The sequence below is a fragment of the Spermophilus citellus genome, assembly GCF_964194105.1.
Source record: "Spermophilus citellus genome assembly, chromosome: 2".
Taxonomy (NCBI): Eukaryota; Metazoa; Chordata; class Mammalia; order Rodentia; family Sciuridae; genus Spermophilus; species Spermophilus citellus.
In genome coordinates, this window is record NC_138183.1 from 16,578,509 (window position 1) to 16,593,526 (window position 15,018).

A 15,018-nucleotide genomic window follows, 5' to 3' on the forward strand; every position below is an offset into this window, starting at 1 on the left:
GAAGGGCAGATATTTTCTTCCAAGTGAATAACCAGATATAGCCTTTTTGTGCTGTGAACACCCAAATGGAAATGCAAAGACACTGATGAATTTTAGTTGCAGTAGCACTTGCTAGAGGTTCTACAAACAGCCTGAAGAACTCGGTGCAGCACCAAGAATAGATGGGAATTTTAGTCCTGTGAAGTGGTGTGTCAATATCTAAATCAGAGGGCACAGGTGCAAGACCAGAGCTGGGAGTAGATAATGCTTAACAGGCAGGAGCTTAGTGCAGAAAATGTTGAATGGATAACATTTCCCTTTCACTGAAACTTTTTAATCATCCTCATCATCACTCCAGTCCTTCCCAAGGTACCTTGGTATACTGATTGTGTGTTTCACTCACACATACAACATAGGGTTTGTTCAAATACATTGAGTGTTTGTTGATTTATCTTATTGGTATTTTACAGTTATAACAGATTACTAGCAATCTTTGAGAAAAGAAATAAAAATGTATTTACCCAAGACATTTAAACAAGTTAAGAAACACTCATACTTAGAAAGTAGATTTACTGATTCATGTGTGCTACTTCTATTAACACAGGAACCAATCTCACAATGAGTGTGGTTATGAATTAGAGACAATAGGCAGGTGATTATACATTATGGAATTATGAATGAAGGTTGTGCTATGTACTATCTCTGAAGATGTTTTATGACTGAGACATTAATAATACTGGGTGAGAATCAATTCAGGTTAAAGTGATCACAGCTGTTGCTTTAGAACTGTAGGATAATCTTCATCTAATATAAAAATAGCTGACTTTATTGATGTTAGTATATTACTTTTAAAATAAAATTTTACAAAAATCAATGCCAATGGTGCACTCCCATAGTTGATGAACCAACTGGGGAACAGATTATTGAGATTATTTTATTAGTTTTGGCTTTTCCCCCTCTTTAGGCTCTACTTTAGTTGCCATTGTTTTAAGTTAACATGAATCTGTTTCTTTTCTTAGTGGCACATAGATTTCCACACTTCACAAAGTGGAGTCTAAAGGCCAATCAGAAGTTAAAGGTTTTTTGTTGCCAACTTTGTTGGCAGAAAAAATTTTATTGCAACAAATTTCCAATAGCAAAAGGGGACACAACTTGACCTACTTGGGAGAGTACCTATAGATGCTTCAGATTTGGAAAGGATATCTTGCATCTATTGAGCAGGTGAACTTGCTGAAAATTGATTGTCTCTAGCAGGTGAATCATTTAAGCACACACAGCCTTGCAGAATTTGTTGTTCCTCGTGTTTTATTGATACTTACGGCACATATTTTTTTTTTGGTCTGTTTTATTTTTAATCAACACTTGACACTAAATTCTGTTTTTGTCCTGCAATTATATCAACATCAGTTTATTTCATTATTTCAAAGATAGCCCCCCCACACACACACACACATGTATTTCAGGCCTTCTGCAAGCAATAGACTGGTGTAAGCACAGTAAGGCAGACTTGAAAGCTGAGTAAAAGCAAAGAAACTGGCAAATTCTGAAAGTGAACAGGGTCAGAAGTCATTACCAGGAAGGCCATCCAAGAGATAAAGAAAGGCAAACTAACAAAGAACAGTCAGTGAAAAACACCAGTAGAAATATCTGCTCAAATCAGGATACTAGTGGATAATGCAGGCAGAGGATGGCATTGAAACTCAGATGACAAATCAAGGTCTTCCTTGACTACAAAATATAATATTCATATTATCCAGATGGGAAGATAACCATAATTTGATGGTGTGTGCATGATTTAGCATGTGGTTATTACCTATTATAACTTGCAATTGAAATGCTACTTGCTCTATGGCATTCAGCTGGAAAGTACATATGGTCCAAAATTTTGACCTGTATTTATAAGGACCCATTTTTCACTGTGGGTGTACAGGATTGGAATATCTCATGCCTTTATGACACTTGAAGGCTTATCATCATTTGTAAACAACTAGCTGAAGAGGCAAAAAATATGAGAAAGTTTATCCTGCTGATAAAAAGCCTACGAATATTCATAGCACATGCCATTTTTGCTTCCATTCTATTGATAATAACTAGTCACATGATTATACTCCAATGCAGAGGTTTCCAAGAGTATATAAAATTTGACTGAACTGTTGTCTCCAGAGGTGGTTCTATGCTCTAGAAAACTAAGGAATGGTCACAAAGAGGTATCAGGCCTAGAACCTTCAAATTTTACCTTAAAATGAAAATGACTATTTGAAAATGTTATTAATTTAATATCTGCATAGACATGCTGAAAACTTACCTATGTCTATATAGGCCTTATAGAGAGAATAATAGATAAATAGATAAATGGAATAATAGCAAAGTAAAAACTTCTGCACAGCTAAGGTAACAACCAAGAGAGACAGCCTACAGAATGGAAGAGAGCACATCTGGTGAGAGGCAAATTCCACAGGGCGTGGTATTACATGTCTATAATCCCAGCAATTCAGGAGGCTGAGGCCAGCCTCATTAATTTTGCAAGACCGTAGCAATTGAGATCCTGTCTCAAAATATAGAAATAAAAAGGGTATATGGTACAATGGCCAAGCACCCCTGGCTTCAATCTCCAGTACCCCACAAGAGAGGCAAATGCCCCAACATATAAATCAAGCAACCCAATAAGAAGAAAACAAATAATCCTATTTTTAAAAGGGCAAAAGATCTGAACAGACAATTCTCAAGAGAAGGCATAAATGCCCTAAAGGTATATGTAAAAATGCTCAGAATTACTAATTTTTTGTTTGTTTGTTTTTTAGAGACAATACAGGATTTGTTGGTGTGTGTGTGATTTTAAGAAGTTTAGAGCACAGTGGAAACCCTCTTCAATGCAGGGCCTGCCACTTGTCCAAGGAACCACGATTGAGAATATATTTGACCCCACCACCATCAGGAATGAGCCGCTTCTCAGCCACATGTTTTCAAATTTATCAGCATTAAATTTGGTGAAGCCCCACTTCTTTGAGATGTGGATCTTCCAGAGGCCAGGGAACTTGAACTTGGCCCTACATAGGGCCTCAATCACATGTTCCTTGTTCTGTAGCTTGGTGCAGATGGACATGATGACTTGGCCAATGTGAACCCTGACCACTGTACCCTGGGCTTTCCCAAAGGCACCCCGTATACCTGTTTGGAGCTGTCAGCCCCAGCGCAGGACAAATCTTATTGATATGGATGACATGCAAAGGGTGGAGCTGCACTCGGATATGAAAGCCATCTTTGGCACAAATACGAGCAGCCTCCAAGGCTTCAGAGGACAGCTGCTCATATTCATCAGACACTATGTGACCACAGAGTCGGACAATGAAATATCACCAGCTTCAGTTAGAATGGCTATTCTTACCAAGAATATGTTAGTGTTCACTTTTCTTCACATTCTCACCGCCATGTTCTCTTTTGTCTTTTTGACAAGAATGTACATTTGTACATCCATTACGGAAAACAATATAGACAGGCCTCAAACAACAAATGCAATAAAATAAAACTACTGTTTGACCTAGCAGTCCAACTGTTGGATAAATATCTAAAAGACATGAAATTGGTCTATTGAAGTGATATCTACATCTTATGTTCATTACAGTGTTATTCACAATAGCCAAGACATGCAATCAAACTAAGTGTCCATCATCAAATGAATGGATAGAGAAATGTGATACACACATTTACACACACACACACACACACACACACACACTATAATATTGTTTGATATTGAAAGGAAGGACATCTTTGTTGTCATGGGATCTACATGATTGTAGCTTCTGGGCAAAAAGAAAATAAAAGAATGTATATATATAAAGTAAAAATGTCAATAAAATAAGAGTGCAATGACCTCTTTGTACACATATTAAATCTCTGGATGCGATATAATTGTCCAGTTATTCTAGGTGCCATCAAGAAGTAAAAGTGACTCAGTGTCCACATTCGGGGACAGTGGTCTAAGGCACGCCTATGTTCTCCTTCCTTAATGGCCTCTCCTGACTCCATTTTTAAAAGCTCTTTCAATGTTGCTTTTATGATGCTTTTTCTTTTATTTTTACAGCTACATTTGAAACAGACTATATTTGGGGTCTCTCCTCCCCTGAAATTTGGAGGATACAATTGCTGGCCACAGGAAGTCACCTCCTTTTGATATGATGAGGGAACTCCAGGAACTCAGAAGGAGGCAAAACCTGTAAAATTCCTTTGGGCCACAAAGACTCCAAAGGAGGTGAAACCTGTGAAATGTCTGTGTTTTGTCCTGATGCACTCATTTCCCCTTTTAAAAGCTTGCCTGGTCCCAGAGCTTTTCAGAGATGGAACTTTTGAAGCAATTAAGTTTCTTCCATCTTCCTTCAAAGCTGGCTTTGAATAAAACCTATTTTCCTCCAATTTGACTCTGAATATTCCTGGAACAGTGAATGTCATGGCCCAGCCTCTATCCTCCCAGGTGGTATTAGAGCTGCCAGGTGGTATTAAACACATTTGATGCTATATTCTATCCTGCCACATAACCTAGTCACCTAGTTAAATGTCAGAATCCACCAGAATCCTGAAGAGGCAAGAAACAGACTGCCCTTTAGAGAATCTGGTGAGAGCATGGGGGCCCATAGCCCCTCGACTTGTGGCCAGTGGAACTAAGTGCAGATTTCTGGCCTCCAGAACTAGGTGGAAATAAATTTCTGTTGTGGTAATTTGTTACAACATACACAGAAAACAAATATATGCTGTATATAAGAGGAGAACAAATCTGGTTGGACATTTGGCTAGGTATGCTATAAAAATATCAAGCCCAACCTCATCAGATCACTGCAGGATTAAATGAGGTAATTCATGTAAAGAACACAGCATAGTAAGAATTCAATTTTCAGGTGACTGGTTAAATGCAAATAAACGTCTAAAGTTTGCAAGTGATTTAAATATAAATAAGAGTGGCTGATCTTACAGTCACTTGCATTCTGAGGTTATTTCTTGGATATAGGAGGAAAGGGTGGAATTACAGTATTCTGTAATTGGCCAAATGCCCATGAGAGCCTGTAGCAAATGTTTATGCCATCAGTAATGGGTGGGCAAGAGAGGGGAGGGAAAGCATTGAGAATTGCTGATCTAAATGGAAGTTGTGCGAGTAAGTACAAATCAAATAAGCCACTAACCGTGGTTTTAAAGCACTTTAGGAGATTTAAAGTGTTAGATTTCTTCTTTCAACTCCTTTTCTTCTCTTCTCCTTCTTTTTTCTTTTCAACAAACATATTATTTGTCCATGAAGACATAGGTAGCTTGAGAAAATTACAGAAAGAAGGCGAGAGGTTGAAATTCCCTTCAGTTATCTCTGTTCTTCATTTGCAGTTCTAATAGCAAACCAGGGAATGAATTGAAAGCAATGCTTTCAGGCGAAGATCTGTGTTATGTGTGTATTACAGTCATCTCATCTTTTCACGCATGGATATTCACAAGTCATTCAATGTACTGTACCTCAGAAACTCTCTAAAAATATTTACCTCAATAATATACGCATTTAAAAAAAAAAAAAAAACAGCTCAACTTTCTTTTGCACCAGTAACATGTGTGCGTGATTAGTGGCTGAAATCTGTAACATTAATCAAGGGACTTCAACTCCCATAGCATGATGATTTTAGCACCTTTGTCCTTTCTTTATCCCCAAAGGTTTTGTATTCTGTGTGCATACACATCTAATCTACCTAAACACAAATAACGATACAATAATATACACCCCATATATTACCAAACTGCATTTTATTAGGAGAAACTGAAAATGTCAAAATCTGTCTACATTTACCATTGTGAAACTTTCCTATCTCATCAGAAATTTAAATTTTAAATTAGCAATAATTATCATAATGTACATATAATATTAGTTGTTAATCCTTGACTATGAGTCAGGTACTAAGATAAACATTTTAACTGCATTATCTCCTTTTTTAATCATCTCAACAAGTCAGTGAGGTCGCTTTTGTTAATACCATTCTAAAATGGAAGTAAATACACAAAGAGTTCAAGTGATTTGACCAGGATCAGACAACTGCAAACAGCAGCCCTCAGCTTCGACCTCAGGACTTCCTGACCAGAGCCCATGTTCTTCACCATGTGTTTTGGTTTAGATGTGAGGTGTCCCTGAAAGGCTCATGTGTGAGACAAAGCAAGAAAGTTCAGAGGTGAACTGATTGGGTTATGAGAGCTTTAACCTGATCTATGCATTAATCCACTTGAATGGATCAACTGGGTGGAGATTGTAGGCAGTTAGGGTGTGGCTATAGGATGTAGGTCACTGGGGACTTGCCTTTGGTGTATGCTTTTCCCCTTCTGAGCAGAGCAGTTTCTTGCTCTGGTTTCTGGTGTTCACACACTGAGCTGCTCTCCTCCTCTACACCATTCCACCATGATGTGCTGCCTCACCTCCCACCTAGAGCAATGGAGCCGGCCATCAAGGACTGAGACCTCTGAAACCATGAGCCTCAAATAAACATTTCCCCCTCTAAAATTGTTTTTATCTGGTCTTTTGGTCACAGGGCTGAAAAAGCTGCCTAAACACTATTTATATATACAAACTACCTAACATTTTATTTGAAAAAAGTGTGTTGCTTGGAGAGAAGGGTGTTATAGGTCTTATCTAAAGCCATGGAAATTTTCAGAGAAAGTTTCCCAATAAGATTTCAGGTTTTTACACTCTGGAAAGCAGTATGGAGATACCTCAGAAAACTTTTAATGGAACTACCATTTGACCCAGCTATCCCACTCCTCTGTCTATTCACAAAGGACTTAAAATCAGCATACTGCAGTGATGCAGTCACATCAATGTTTATTGAATCTCAATTCACAATAGCTAAACTGTGGGATCAACCTAGATGCCATTCAAAAGATGAATGAAAAAAGAAATGGTGGCAAATACACACAATGGAATATTACTCAGCCTTAGAGAAGAATGAAATTAACACATTTGCAGTAAAAGAATAGATTTGGAGAATATCATGCTAAGTGAAATAAGCCAATCCCAAAAAAACAAAGGCCAAATATTTTTTCTGATATGTGGATGCTGATCCATAAATGGGGGTGGGGGCAAGGGAAGAATGGAAGTTCTTTGGATTGGGCAGAAGGGCATGAGGGGTGGGGAGACAGTGGGTACATAGGAAGGATGGTGGAATAAGATGGACATTATTCCCCTATGTACATGTATGTTTGCATGAACAATGTGACTCTACATCATGTACAACCAGATAAATGAAAAGTTGTGCTCCATTTGTGTACAATGAGTCGAAATACATTCTGCTGTCAGGTATATATAATTAGAATAAATTATTTTAAAAAAAGATTTCAGGTTTTAAAAAATCTAAAATCTTATTTTTACAGGTTTTAAAAAATCTAAAATCTTATTTTGAATTATTTTGTATGTTGGATTTTATTAAAAATTCAACAATTCTTCTTATGCGTGTCTAATATACACATTTTATTTTAGCTTCATATTTTCATTTTATTGAGTTATAATTGACAAACATTAAATATATTTAAGATTCTCTCCTTATTCTGTATGTTGGGCATCTTCATTATTACGTGTCTTGGTATGGATCTCTTATGATTTTGTACATTCGGCGTCCTATAGGCTTCTAGTATTTGGATTTCTTTTTCATTCTTTAAGTCTGGGAAGTTTTCTAGTATTATTTCATTGAATTGATTGCTTATTCCTTTGGTTTGGACCTCTATACCCTCTTGTATCCCAATAACTCTTAAGTTTGTTTTTTTCATGTTATCCCATAATTCTTGGATGTTCTGCTCATGATTTCTTAACATTCTTGCTGAGCTGTCTATATTCTTTTCAAGTTGAAAAACTTTGTCTTCGTTGTCTGATGTTCTATCTTCTAAGTGTTCTACTCTGCTAGTAATACTCTCATTTGAGTTTTTAATTTGGTTTATTGTTTCCTGCATTTCCAGGATTTCTGTTTTTGTTATATATATATATATATATATATATATATATATATATATATATATATATATATATATATATCCTCTATCTCCCTATAAAGTTGATCTTTTGCTTCTTGGATTTGTTTATGTAATTCATTGTCGAAGTGATCTTTCATTGTCTGAATTTGCTGAATAATGTCTTCCTTGAGACTCCAAATCGTCTGAAGCATGTGTATCCTGAACTCTTTATCTGACATTCCATCACCTGCAGATATTACCTCATCTAATGTTGAATTGACCTGCATTGTTTGTGGTCCTTTCTTTCCTTGTCTTTTCATACTGCTCATGTTTCTTTCTAGCTTTGTGAAATTGTTGTGTTAATGGTTTTCCCCTTATATATTTATATTATTCTTGTATAGCTCCAAAATCCCTCTTTTCCAGAGAAAGACAATGTTAACAGTTCCCAATATCAACAGTACCTAATTTAAGCACAAGTTTTCATTATTAATACATTTATAGTTAGATTCTAAGTCTACAGATATTGGTTTCAATTATTATTTAAAAATATAGTCATTAGTTTCATAAAAGGCATACCATATCTGGATCAGCCACAGAACAGTGCTGGTAGCCACGCCCCCTTTGATGGGTTTTAAGGGTTGATGGGCTTCCTCCGGAGTAGCATGCGGGGTGGGGCCGGGCTTCCTCCTCTGCTATGGCTTGGCCCATTAAATATATTCAAAGTGTACAACTTGAAATATTTATATCTTATTTATATATTATGAATGATAAGCAGTCAAGCTATTTAGTATAGCCATCACCTAACATATTTACCATATTTTTATATGTATGTGTGTGTATGTGTGTTAGAACAATTAAGGTCTGCCCTCTTAGCACATTCCAAGTGTGCAATGCACAATGTTTAACTACAGTTTTCACACCATGCATGAAGTCTTTAGAATTTATTCATCTTCTATAAATAAAAAATTGTAGCCTTTGACCAACATCTCCACATTTCTCCCTCCCCCTCAGCCCCTGGAAACCACCATTCCACTCCTCTCTGCTTCTGGGACTTTGACTGTTTTAGATTCCTCCTATCAGCGAGATAATATAGTATTTTCCTTTTTTATGTCTAGCTCATTTCCATATAGCACAATGTCTTCCAGATTCATCCGTATTGTCACAAATAGCAAGAAATTAATTCCAGCTGCAATGAGACATATGATTGAATAAAACAAAAAAGATTTTGCACCAATAACACACTTGTTTTCCCCTGAGTTCGGAGATGTTTTCATTGAGAAATGTGAATTGCATTGCTGTGGATAGGAGTTATTTGTTCCAAAAATGCATCATTACCCACACACATACAATCTGTGCTCAAAATTTTAAGTAAAAATTGATTGTTCTGAGTCCTGGAAAGCCCACCACTAGTAAGTCCCAAAGGCCTAACATTGTATTTATACTTGGTTGCAAGCTGACCAAAAGGTCACATTTGTTAAGTCCTTGCCTTCAGGAAGTATATCCCAGGCAAGAAAACAGGAGTTCTGCCATCCCTAACTTTTCATTTTATTGCTCTCGAGGAATCTCTCTCACAAAACACAAAAGATCATAAAGGTTGACTTGGCCCACCCATCAGCAATTAAGTGACTCTTCCTCTAATGTTCTCCACAAAATACCCTTTATACCTGTTTTCATTCATTCACTCACACATAGTAATCATCTAATGCAGATTTCAATGTGGAAGAGTCAATAGCCATTTTTCAAAGCTTTCACAGTGTATTGAAAAGACTGACCAAGACTCAAAACTGGGCTTGACTGCTTCCTACCTGCCTGATCTAAAACAAATTATTTACCCCCTGGATCCGCTGTTATCTTATTTTTCATTTGGGAATAGAATTATTTAGTTGTCATTAAGATGACTCACAAAAAATGATGATTATTGTGCTAATTCTTATTAGAATTTTCTCAGATAGAATAACTTGGCTTAAATGTCTTCATTTATTAAAATTATAGGGCTTCAGAGAATATTAACTAAATTAATATATGAAAATGATGTTTGGCACATAGTGAACGTTTAATGAGTTATTCTAATGTATTTTTTTTAAAAGTAAGCAAAGCTCACACTTATTTGAGCGTCATAAATATTTTAAAATAAGGAACACCTCAACTGGGATAAAATAAGTTAAGAAAAACTTCTTAAAGGAAATTTAAACTAAATCATTCAGAAATTTAAAAGGAGGTGAGCTTTTATTCAATATATCAATAATATATGGAACTAGAAAAGCCTGCCCAAACATAGATGTGAATGATTCCACAATATGATGAAGTTAGGCACAATTCAGAAGCAATTTTTCTTGGACTCATGCAATTTATATTCTTTTTCTCCTGTTTTTCCATTGTGGGACTTAGTAGGAGACAATCCCTCATGTACTTCCAGTCACCTGTCAACTCTGATGTATGATTTTCCCATTTCAGTTTTGAGTTATTGATGGGCAAAAGATTTCCCAAACACTTTCAGCTTGAAAAAGGAATTGTTAACTATTCTCTCACAATTCAGAAAAACTGCTTTAGGATTTGTGTATGTGTGTGTGCTTATGTGATGGTTTCAAACCTGCTTTGACTGGTAATTTTTTTGAAAAATTTCATGAAAGCATACTTAGTCCTTCCTATGTTTGCATCTCCATTCATAAATATGGTTGTGGCATCTGTATTGCATATACTGGTATGTTTCTACTTTCCTGTATATTCAAACATATGTGTCCTTTTTTTCCCAAGAACTCCAACTGAATTTCACTATATTTCTACCTCAAATTTGTGCTTAGCACAGTGCCTTGTGCATGGAAGGATGTTATCAAACACTTTTTAAACACGAAGTGATGAATGAGTCTAACTAGACACATATTGCTTGAGATATTGAAGAAAAGGTAGAATACATGGAGAAATCCTTTTGAGCCCGGCACCTACTAAGTATCTAGCAACATTATAAATTCTACAGACAAAGGTTCTGGATACATACATTTCAGTCTTGACACTTATTCTGGGTTGGATGGGGAAGGAAGGAGAAGTTGAGTCTGTTGATTTGCAGGAAAAAATTGAGGTAGAAGGGTAGAATCGGTGCAAGATTTACTAATATGCTACAAAGAATGAAATCAGAGAATGTCAGAGAATGGCCAAAATACACAGATACAACAGAATGCATGTGAGATTAGATTTAGAAAGCATGAGTCTCAATCACTAACATTATTTGCAATTTTATATAAGCTGCTTTGGTTCAATGAAGATGTCATTATCTTTTTCTGTAAGTCTAGGAATTTATTTATTTATTTATTTATTTTTTTTTTAAAGATAGAGTGAGAGAGAGAGAGAGAGAGGGAATTTTTAATATTTATTTTTTAGTTCTCGGCGGACACAACATCTTTGTTTGTATGTGGTGCTGAGGATCGAACCCGGGCCGCACGCATGCCAGGCGAGCGCGCTACCGCTTGAGCCACATCCCCAGCCCTAGGAATTTAAACTTTAAAATTTTCCTTCATTTTTTTCCAATCTCTTTCCTCCTTATCAATATAGCTGAAATATTTAAAAAAATGTTGATGTGCTTCTCTATAATTCCATCGCATGCTCCCAAAGGGTTATGGCTAAAAATAGCCACCAATTTCTTCACTTCTACTTTTCTTCAGGATGACTGGGCTCAGCCTTGCAGTTCTTCTGCTCCACATAACACTGGCTGGTGTTGTGGTCATCCAGGAACTGAACTGAGTTGAAACAACAGGATGTTTTATTCATGGCTGGAGGTTGATGCTGGTTCTTGCCAAGGAGATCAGCAAGAACTGTCAACCAGAACACTGTCACATAGCTGTTCTTATGGCTTCACTTCTCAAAAATGACAGCTAGGAATTAAGAAGGAGCTCCCAAATATAAGTCTGAAATAGGAAGTAAGTTAAAGCTCTAGCTCCCTCTGGGCTGGAACTAGAACTGGCACATAGCCACTTCTACCACATTCTCTTAGTTGGGCAGTCAATTACAGTATAAACCAGATTCAAGAGGATGAAAAAGAAACATTTCACCTATAATTAGAGTAAAAGACAAAGATGTTGCCCACATCTTTAACTTACTCGTATTTTGCCTATTGACCATAAATTACTTATATTCATTTCACTTGAAAAATACACTCCATTTTATCCACAGACCTCCAAAAATCTCAACCTCTTCCCTGATACAACTCCAAGAAAAAGACTTCATTGTCAAAATGAGGTCCACATACAGATGAGATATCCTGGGTGTGGTTCCTTTCACTATGAAAGCCCTATGAACTTAGAATACTAAAACCCACACTACTCAGCATACAATGGTGAAAACAGGGCCAGGAGAACCATGAAGCACTCTCTCATCCAGGTTTCTGCTAGTAAATTTTATCAAACATTCTCTAGGGATTGATTGGTGACATTTTCATTTCTATGGTGTGAATACTCCTAACATGATTGATTTTAATCATTAATGTTGTGTCAACTAGCTTGTAAAGTTACTGAAGATTTAACAAATGTCTCTTGCACACTACTCTGTCTTATCCAAGAAGGGAGTTAGGAAAGAGGAACCATATCAATGGTGTGTAGTAATTATGTAACCAAGCTGGGTACATGTTGACATTTATTTGTTCATTCATTATATTGGTAATTTATTAGAGGTATTTATCTTGAGAGTGGTTTCCTCCCTTTATGATTTTCTTCCTTTTCTATAAGAAGTGTTCCATGTCTGTGTCTAATTAGCATTTTCAACCTTTCTTTTGCACATAGGAAGGTGGAGATCCAGAAATCTCTTTTTGTTTAACACCACTTCTATTCCTTTGCTTCCATATTTATTAAACTTCTTTAAAAATTATATGAGTTTTCTATGTATAAGTTTAAAGTTCACTCTACAAGTCAAAGACTGCATTAACTTATTAACTAAATTGTGGATCCACAGATTCTACTGAAACTGGCTTCTTCTTACCTTGGGATGCCAATCACAGTGCTATGGAACTCCCTTAAGCTTCCTTGAACCTTTATTTTCTAGCTGAGTTGGTCCAAAGTAAATGCCCTTCAGAGAATTAGTCTCATTGCATGGCTGACAGGCACTGCCTTAAGTCTAAGCTCCTTTGAAAGCTTTTAACAGATGCACCCTTGAAACTTCACTTTAGACTGTGTTTCTGTGGTGGTGCTCTGGACTGATCATTACACAAAGAGTCTAACTGAGAATGGCTAGGGAGAAAAATTGTTTTTTAAAGTAAACAACTACTAGTTATAAAATATTTCCCCACATTATACAAGAAAACTGAAAAAAAAATCCTCTCTTTCAATTCATTGTCCTTCCTATCTTCATTGCTCTTCCTATCTGGACATTATAATTAATTAAAATAAATTAGTAAAACTTTTAACATTCTTCTTGTAAATCTTCTCCTTCTATTTTCCTTTATGGTTGTTTGGATTGTCTGATCTCACCTGAATTGTTTCCCATGTGATGCTGACTGGGATTCTGGTCTTTAAGGAACTTTATTTCACTAGAATACCAATGGTTCACTCATAGGGCTGGCAGCTAATTCTGGTGATTGGTAGGTCATTTAGTCCAACTGTAGAGTGTACACATGGCTAATCTCTGCAGATTGGATTTCTCATACCATAGCAGCTGAGTTCCAAGAAAAGGTGTTCAAAAGAAGGAAGAAAGAACCATTTCTTGGTTTTGAAATGTGTGTCTGGAATTGATACAGCACAACTTCTTCCTCTTTCTGTTGGCAAGTATTCACAGGACCAAGGAAGCATGTAAAATAAGTCATGGCCATCTTTAATCTACCAGAGAAATCTAATCTTATTTCTTAGGAAAAAATATTTTGAGCAACCAAAAACAATGTTTTTGTTTCCATCATTTTTTATGATTTTTTTTTAAATTTGCCTTACTGCATCATGTTTTTCCTCACTTCTTAAATTTGTATACACACCAACATGGAAAAACCTCTTATTTTGAATGATGTATATAACTAATATCATCCCACTGCAAACAATCACAAACACTCACCTACTATGTTTGTTCACCCTCTCTATACAGTTTCAATGTGGAATATCATCAATTCCATTCTCTCTTCAATTTCTACTGTCACTCCTACAGCTAACCTTCCTTATTTCTGCAAAGGAAAGAACATCTGACTCAGGACATCTATATTCTAGACTTGGCTCAGTTGTTTTCTAAATGACCTTGAAAAAAAACAGTTAGCTTTCATCAATTTTCTCATTTACGATGTGTTGATAGAAATGAAACAAAATAATGCTACACTATAATGAGATAGGTTATGTGAAAGTGCTTTTTAAAGTGTTTTAGGTTTATGTGAATAATGATGGTCCACTCAGTAGGAACCCCTCAGCTGAACCCTCTGCAGGGACAGCTTGTGCTTACATGGAATGTTGCTTTGGCTGTTTGGAGCAAGCAGCTGACACTGACTGTATTGTTGAAAAAGAGGCCCCTGTCCACAGCCACTGTGTGTACTATCGCCTTTAGGAAGAAGGCCATACACCAGTGGGGTCCCCATCTGTTTCAGGCAGCAAGCCAGCCAGCTCCAACCTGTCAACCAACCACCTCCTAGCCCAGTTGGTTTCTTCACATTTCATCCCAAACCCCAGTAATTTCAATCTGTTTTGTTGATTGTTTGGATACTTGATCTATGGGATGCCAAATCATCAGTTTGACTAATTTGGGTAATACATTCTCCAGATGTTTTGGAACTATATAGGCATGTGTTCATATAGACAGACTTTTTTGCACCCTGGGGTCTTTGAGATGATGACAAAAGCTTTTTGTAACACATTCAACTATTGCTTCAAAATCTTAGCAATACCACCACAACTGCTGGAATTTGAGGAAAGAAATAATGTGTTAGCTACCAACTTAGAAATACCACATTTTTGTCCCATATTTTCTTTTTTTCCTAGCCTAGTCACTGTATCTGAAATTCTACCCTTTTCCATGCTTTGGAAATTGGAGACCAAACAAAATTGACAATTTATTGCAAGACAGAAATCATCATTAGTTGGCAATATAATTGAATAAATTTATTATTAGATAATCATTCACTTTGAA

At 36.4% G+C, this 15,018-nt stretch overlaps 1 pseudogene across 1 annotated transcript; it reads right to left on the reverse strand.

Annotated features, from left to right (window-relative positions):
- Positions 1–2,846: 2,846 nt before the first annotated feature.
- Positions 2,847–3,326, reverse strand: LOC308641478 (large ribosomal subunit protein uL16-like; annotated as a pseudogene). The gene has a single exon. The product of its transcript is annotated as a large ribosomal subunit protein uL16-like (transcript).
- Between the last annotated feature and the right edge of the window lie 11,692 nt (positions 3,327–15,018).